Source organism: Gavialis gangeticus, unplaced genomic scaffold (assembly GCF_001723915.1).
Source record: "Gavialis gangeticus isolate Ggan-Ray unplaced genomic scaffold, GavGan_comp1, whole genome shotgun sequence".
Lineage (NCBI taxonomy): Eukaryota > Metazoa > Chordata > Crocodylia > Gavialidae > Gavialis > Gavialis gangeticus.
Genome location: NW_017728992.1, coordinates 158,891,640 through 158,900,542, shown reverse-complemented (window position 1 = coordinate 158,900,542; position 8,903 = coordinate 158,891,640).

Below are 8,903 nucleotides of genomic sequence, written 5' to 3'. Positions count from 1 at the left end.
CAAGGTCCCTTCTGACCCTACTTCTATGATTCTATGAAAGAAATGAAACCAGAGAAGTAAGGAGGTTGAGAACAGACATACATATTGTCACAAATGAAGAGAGAGTGCCATTTCCACAGCCTTTGGCTGTGGATTCCAACATAGGTGGCCTGATTCATCCAACTCAAAAAGAGAAATAAATAAATGCACCTGCCAATTATAAAAACCAAGGAACGTGGAGGACAGGACAGAAAAGAATACTGGGTAAAATGCTAGGACAGAGGTGAAGGGGGAGGGGGAGGGGGAGGGTTGTTAGGTGTTGAACTGCTTTCAGGTTTTGTGTGAACATGTATTTTTGCAGGAGTAACTGATAAACAGCACTTACTACTTTGTGGAAACCACCTCAGAAATCCAGGCAGTTAGCAACGTGCCATCCTACAGTAGTGTTACTAGTAGTGTGTGACCAGTGCACAAGCCCCAGGCTCTGAGTTAAAGGGAGTGCCGGTAATGCTTAGGAAGGTGCAGGAGTCAGTGGTACTTGGGAATGGGGTGGGGGGTCAGAGCATCACTTTGGGAGTGGATGGGGATTGGAGTAGCACTTGGGGAAGGAATGAGAGTCAGAGCATCACTGATGGAGAGATAAGGGGCAGATTGGTGCTTGTAGTGGCACACAGGGAGGGGCCAGGGGGTCACAGCATCATACAGGAAGGGGGTGGGAGTTGAAATGGCACTCGGAGGGAGCAGGATGTAGGTGTTGGGGCAACACTCAAGGAGGGGCAGGTAGGTGCTGAACCCTGTGTTGTCAGCTTCCAGTGGCAACAGAATTTGGCAGTGTTGGGTGGCAAAGGGTGTTAATCCCCCATGGATGCTGGCAGTGCCAACACCTCCCTCTGCAGCAGCATCTCCCATGGGGCTATTGGGATTTGCATGCAGAGCACAAATCTTATCAGTTATGCCTCTGCCATTCTGGGTTTATTATTTTAATTATTCCAAGAGACACTTACATGGAAACAGCTTTATTTCCTAACTCTTGGACCATGGTAGCCCATGAGGAGGCAGCAGCTCCCTGTGGATCAGCTTGCAGAATAGAGGCTAAAGGGCTTATTGACTCCTGCTGATGCTTCCTTACTTTAAGTTCTAATCCTCTGTGTGTGACTGCAGTAGTGTACAAATAGAGGATTATAACTTTGGGCAATAACCATCAAGCATCAATAAACTTGCAAGAAGTGAAGATTCTGTGTCCATTTGCAACTGTGAATAAACAGTTTTAAGGAAACAACCCATCCTAGATTCTCACTGTCCAGAATTTTGAAGCTGTGTCCCCGCATTCCTGAGGACTACCTGGAATGGGATTTTCATTGTGAATTTGAAAAAAAAAAAAAAAAGTCCTAGATTGCTCCTGGGCATTCACAAATTGTGCAGTTGCCTCAGTCCCTCAAACTGGTTAACCACCATCAGCTGTAAATAGTTGTCTGTGGAGATTCAACACTGTGTCCCTTGTTTCATTCCCTGAAAGCTGGTCACTAAACAATCAAAATATATAAGCAGAACTGCCACTCCACAAGCAATTTTAGTTTTCATAAAGCATCAGCAACTTTAAGCTAATTAGGCCTGTGCTGCAGAGCCCAGCTTGATTCAGTCTTTCAGGAGGTTAGCAGCTGATTGTAATTTTGAACTTTTCTAGGCAATGAACCTGCTGCAAGTTTAAATTTACTACATTTTGATCCCCTACTCAAGTGTTGCCCTGAACTCCCAGGACTCATCAAATAAGTCTTTTAAACAAGTTTACAAAAATAAAAGGATCTTTTAGTCCAGCTACAAACCTTTTTACCAGATCTTTAGGCTTTTCTATACAAGAATGAACAGGACTGTATAGGGCAATAAGACTGCAAAATGTTTTAACTATGTTTATTTTGAGAGGAAATTCAGGCCATAGCCTCACCTGGTGTGAATCACTGTAGCTCCCCCAGAATCAATTGAAAGATGCTGACCTACACTAGCTAAAGATTGGCAGATGCAACATGTTTTAGTTAGCCTAGCAAAACCCTTGAACCAGCAGTGCTTGACTAGAACACAGCGCACTATTTCCAGGGAAGGAAAGAACCTGAAGGACCTTTCTGCCAGACTGATGACAATTTTTAGGAACCTACACCTATATATTTGACAGAATGTGGCCTTAGGAAGTGAAGACTTTCTTTGAACCTGGAAAAATTTCTTTAATCATTTGAACTTAGTATGTATATAGCTCTCACTAAAAAAGGCCTCCTTTGCCAAGCTGAAAATAATGGGCTGGGAAACAACAAACTTATGAACATAAAGTAGTACAAGAGCTACCTCATGTTATGTTCCTTACCAATTTAAGTTCAGCTGCATTAGGTGTGCAGATGTCCACAAATAGATATTCAGCTTCAAGATCTTCTTTGTATCCTGGCTCTCATTCCTCCCCTTGCGACTTCTTTTTCTTTTTATTTAATGGTATAATCACTGGATGGATGGCTGATGGGAAATGTCAATGCTGATTCAACAAATGCTTATTATTAGGATTCCAAATTCCCAGTGGTCTGAAACAATGAGATATATTTGTTTGCCTGACAATAAAGGGATATTTTGGTGCACAACCCGATGAAAATTGGATGAACATGTTTGCATTTGCGCTAAATGTGATCATTATCAGAGAGCACAACCTGTCACTTCTAATAGCTATAACAAGTGCAAAAGAGAAAATAATGAATGCAGGTGCCCATATAGAGTTCTTATATAACTGCCTAATGATTTTGGTGGAAAAATATACAAGAAGAATAAAGATAATGTTTTTCCATATTTTCCTTTATCAAAAGAATCCTGACAATGTTTACAGGAATCTAAAAATGAGGCTGGTTCTGTAGATAAAATGAAGATCTGGGGCTAGATTTTAGCACGAATAAAACAAACAGCCCGCATTTCTGAACCCTCATGCCTACCATCTATCTAGTTAAGGGCTAGATTGTGGTGCCAGACTGCACTGAGTTGGAGGTGGTGGTACCTGAGCCATATTACCTAAGGCAGGAGGCTGGATGAAGTGGGGTGGGGAGAGGAAGGGAGACGTACAGTCCGCAGGCCAGGCCAGAACTACAGACCAGCCCCACATTCCAGATCCAGAACAAGTGCCAAGTGCGCTTATGTCCCAGAATGGTGGAACAGCCACCACCTGCAGCACAGTCTGGAGCTGCTGTCACTGCAGGGCCTCCTTTGCTAGCTGGTCTGCCACTCTGGGACATAAGGTACAGTGGGCACAGCATGCAGTGCATGGGGTCACTGGGTACGCCCCACATGCTGCCTGTGGGTCACTTTACGATCCACGAGCACTGAAGATGATACAGTTCTGTGGACTGGATCTGCCCTGGATTTGATGCCCTGGATCTGACACCCTCACTTAAGTGTAACTCTAGGAAACCAAAACATACCTCTGAACCACATCACAAAAGACTGACTGCCTGGCTGTCCTCTTGTTCTCAGGGGCTCAGCTACTCTGGCAAGGAAGTAGAAAGAGGAGGTAAGACTAATTCAGTAGTGCTCAACCTCCAACTTGCAGACTGAATTGCACCTATAGATTGAGCCTGTGCACCAACCACATGCTGTATGCGGCCTACAGACTGAGCCCACCCATGGGAACCAGACCACAGACTGGCTCCATGCCAGTCATTCCAGCCCACAAGGCCAGAAGGTTGAGCACCACTGGACTAGCTGATCTGGGGAGAAAGTAAGCAAGCACAAAATCCCATTTACTCTTGTGCGCCTGAAGCCAAGGTATATGTAGGCCACACAGGTCACACAGTCTGCCTATGTGATCATTCATTTCTGTCTGATGCACAGTCAATATCATTAATCCAAGTTTTATGAGACTCCAAATTACACAGAACTTTACAAAATGAAACATTTTCAACAATAACAATTTTAGAGTGTTCAAAGATATGTTTTCCTTTTTTCACTAGAAGGAGTTTTTTTCATTTTTCTTATTTTCTATTTTAGTTGGCCATACACTATCTATATCAGGGACTGGCAAGCCCTGGTACTCATGCCAAATCATGGCACTCAAGGCCATTTTGCTCAGCATGCTATTGCCTGCCCAGGCTCTTGGCAGCTGCTGCCAGCCATGGATCCTGGGCTGCTCCTAGCAGGCAGCTGGAAGGCTACAAGCCCTGATGCAAGCAGCACAAGCTCCATGGCTGACAGCAGCTGCCCAGAGCCTGGGCCAGCTTAGGGGGTGGCGCCAGCCTCCTTCCAGTGGTGGGGGGGGAAGGCTAAGGAGAACTGCATTCCAGGTGGAGCAGGGCAGGCTCACAACATGCTTAACAAAAAAAACCCCAACCACACAACACAACAACAAACTTTTATTTATTCTTACCAGGTTTAGAATTTTTAGAAAACATAGTATTTACGCTAAAAAACAGCAACATTTATTATTATTATTAACTATATTAAGATCCACTGTATCCTGCCATGTTAACCCCCACCCTGGTTTTGTTTTTCTGGCAAGCTGACACTCCAGCACCTTACAAGATAGACATTGTGGTATTTTTGGCACTCCAGCTGAAAATATTGCCTGCCCCAATCTATATTGTAACAGCACATAAAACAATTATGTAACTGAAGGGGGAAGGTAGGGGAAGGCATCCAGAGCAGCATCCCCAGGCACTGCCTTTGTGGTAGAAGGTTGCAAGAATAGTTGCAAATGCAGTGACAGCTGATTGCAGCTCAAAATTGTTCAGCTACATGTATGCATGCAATCACTATATCTTTTATTGTGTAGGCTTCACGTAAGTGTTGTAGGAATATATATCTTGATTACTGTTTTGGAACGATATAAAGTGGATCCTTGTTAGAGTGAATAACACCACATCACCATCATTATCATCATCATCATTCCTTTAATCTCCAGTGTAGTTTGGAATGGCCAGGGTTCAATGTTGTAGGCAGGAATAGCTTCCCTCCTCTGGGACAGTGAGACAAGTCAGGGAGAAGTGAAGGAGGGGAAAGGGGAGAGGAGAGGGTGTCTCTTTGACCGGGAAAAGGAAGGGAGGGAGGATTTAATCTGCTTTAGGGACTTTAAAAGTCCAAATCCAAAGTGGGGGATGCAGCTGCACCACTGTGTCCCCTCTGGATCCACCTCTGTGCACATATATTAAGAAACACAGCCCTAATAGAGAATGGTCTAAATAGAGAACACATACAGAGATGGGAAAAAAGAAGCATCGTCCTATTTTGCAAATGAGAACCTGAGAGAAGTTACTACACTGCATCTAGCTGCTTATCCAATTGCTATGTAGTAAGGTTATCAGGCTATTTCTCAGTAAAATGACAATTCTGTTCAGTAAAAGCCTGTGATGGATGATATTACCCCATATTGTCTCCACAGACTGGTTCTCTCTCTCTTTCTACTCATTATCTGATCCCCTATTTCAATCCCTAGTGGCTGTTTCAATTAAAAATAGCTCTCTTGCCCATTCATAGCTGCACCATTTTCAAAGAAAACTTTGGATTGACTTGATACTAAGTTTCAGTGGGAATCATGTAAGCATATAGCATAGATGATACAAGTGTTTATTTTAGATGTGGACAATAAAACTGTAAAATGCCCACTATTAAGTGGTCAGACCTATGTTTTTCTATCGCTACCAATGGTAAAAACACAGGCTGAATCTACCCATTCTGTAACACTAAGAAATGATGCTTGGTGAGGATAAAATGTCAGACACCTGAATGTCCAAATGGATGAGAAAATGGCAGTCTATACATACTAATGATACTGCACTAAGGTCCATCTGAATGTGTCCCATTGTGTTTCACAGATTGTATACAGCGCTTACTTTACACTCCTGCACACACAGGGATGAAGTTCTCTAGCATGATTTCAAGGTCAAGCCATTGCTCCATTACGCTGAGTCCACATGAGCACAGATATTTGTTTCCCCAGGGACAAGTAGAAGTGGCACACCTGAGCCACTGCTACTTGTCCCTGGGGAACACCCATGCCACATGTCCCCTGTTGTGTGGCAGGTTACCCTGGGTGGGGTAGAGGAGGCTGGGGCTAGCAACTGTACTGGTCCCAGAAGCCTTACCTGGCATCCTGGGGACCTTGGGGAACTACAGCCACAGCACTCCTGCAGCCAGAGCATGGCTCTGGTCAACCAGGCTCGTTTTGGGTAGTGCCTGTTGCCGCCACGTGTGCCACCCCACTTTTGCTTGGTGCGGGTTTTTTTAATCCCAGGATCTCCCAGGGCTAAACCCTCCTCACCCCCGACACTGCAAGGCAGCAGCATAAGGAATGCCTGCAGCGTGGGGAATGGTGCAGATGAGTCTGCAGTGCCACAAAGCATTTTAACTGAGGAAGCAGGAAGATCTCTCGGATCACTGCTATCTCAATTTGGATGCAAATCGAATTCCATTTTTTTTCTGTTGGAACATTTCCTTCTCTGCTTCTGTTAGTACTCAGTGATCTCAGTACTCTTGAAAACAGCTCCCTCTGCAGGAACCAAAGTACTAGATACTGTTCTGAGGTAGCTGCAATGCTAGTGCCTGTCAATTCCTCTTTGCCTTTGGACATCACTGGATGCATCTACAAGTGCATTTATGCTGGCTTAAATTTACTGCACAGTAAATTACTGCACAGTAAGTGGGAATAGGCTGGCATCTACATGTGTAAGCATTAAAGCATATTAATGCTATGTGTGGACTGACTTGGGACTAAAGTCATTCCCAAGTAAGTCCACACATAGTGTTACTGTGCAGTAAGGTGTCTGTCTACATGTGTGTTACTGCACAGTAACTAATCAGATGTAAATTTGATACCTGCATGATGCAGCTATCAGATATCTGCAAGTTGGTGTAATTCATCATATTTACTGCATAGTATGGGCCTTGATGTGTAGACACATGCCCATACTGTGCAGTAATTTCAGTTACTGCGCAGTAATGTGCATGTGTAGATATGCCTACTGAGTCCTAAGAAGCATGGTGCTGCATTGATCTTATTTAGAGAAGCTCTGCAGAGCCTTCTCTAACCTCTGCTACTTTTAGCTGACCTGACCCACACTAAAGACAGCCCAACCCAGTCTTTGCTTCCTCCCTTTTGTGGATCTCGGACCCTAAGGATAGGCTTCTCCACAGGCACAAAAGGCAGAGCATGGCACAGTGAGACAATGCAGCAAAGATGGCTATCCTCCCACTTTTGTGAACTAGGGAGACATCCAATCAGGTTCCAGCCCCCAGGGGTTAAAATCTTCCAGAGGAAATTTTTCAGCAAATAAGCATAGCTCCATTAGAAATACTCGTTAGAAAAATGTGCATGCCTGATAACAAAGTTAAAAAATGTGTGCAGTGATACCCTTATTTGTGCTCCCATTTCCTTCCTCAGTGGATTCTGTCACTTGGTTCATCTGGTTCACATTTAGTTGGCTTGCAAAGAGCTCCTAAGTCTAAGCGGACTGTACCCTGTGATTTCCTCCCTGCACTAAATTGACTGTGGTCTGCACTTCATAGGTTGCAGATTCTTCCTCCCCACGTTCTGAGATGTCCATAGATATTGCAGGCTGAGGTCACCATCCATTGTGATATCCCTACTCATGTAATAACACAAATGGAGAGAGCAGCCTTTTGATCGGAAGGCTGCATTCCTGTCTCATCACCCTGCACTGCTGCTTGTAACCCATCTTTGGTACGTCCTTGGCAATATTTGAACAGATGCCTATAGTCTTGCGGCAGTTTTGCACCTGAGTATGCACAGCTTCTTTTCATAGGCCATGAAGTTCCAGGACTTCTACCCCAAGCAGGACAACTTTTCTTAGTTATATGAACCTTGCCTGTATTCTCTAGTAACAAAAATAGGCCTTCAAATCTGAGCAAAACCAGTGGTGACATGTATGGGATGCATGGGGGTGCATGTATACCCCAAGAGCGTTGGTGCACCCCCTAACCAGCAGTGTTCCCCCCTTAGGCGACAGGCAGGAGGGGCAGACAGGAGCACCAGTGCCCCCCCCAGGAGTGCTGGCCAAGGCGTGGGGGCACTGAAGCGCTGCTAGTACTTCTGGGAGCACTGCGGCCACTTCTGGGGGCACCACTCGCAATTCCTGGGTGGCACGATCGGCTGGTTACTAACTGGCCGTTGTGGGGGATACGTGCCCCCACAACTCAGGTAGCACCAATTGCCTATGCCCAAAACCTACTGGAGGCTTGAAGTGGAGGGGGTTGGGCAAGTGTGCCCTCACAGGCACCTTCTGACAGCACAGACCATGTCTCCGATAGGACCAACTGCATAGTTGGGAAAGGGCCAGTGCTGTAGGGACAGGAGGCTGGTGAAGTTGCTGCTGCAGGGCCAGGGCTGCCAACCCTCCAGTCTTCAGGAACTTAGTCTCGGGAGTCCGCTGGCAGTCACCCGAGCGATAAATGATAGGGCCTTCATTAAAATAAATATTAAACGCTGAATCTGATTTATACAGTAGTCCAGTGGGTTTTTAAAATGTCACAGTCATGCGTGTTTACTTTCCTAGCGTAGTCGACACAGAGCGATCCATAACTGATACACGCGGGCACGTGTGAGTGGTTGCGGCACGCCGGCCTTCCAGAAACCTCCGGGGACAGACTCCAAGGGACCGCGGAGCCCCCGGCTCCACAGCGGCTGGAGCGGACTCGGGGCCGTGGGTCTCAACCTCGCGCGTCTGGAGCCCCTCAAAAACCGCCGCTGCGACACGAGCTGTCACCGGTGAGACAGACAAACCCGGCGGGAGGCTTCTGCTCGGCCCCGCCACGCGTGACGCACATGACACAAGGCTCGGGTGAAGCGCGCGATGCAGGTAAACCACGCACCACCCTGACGTCACTACCAGACGAGATGACCCAGAAGTGAAGAGCCCCGCACTCCCTCCGGGCTCCACCGCCACGCTCCGCCC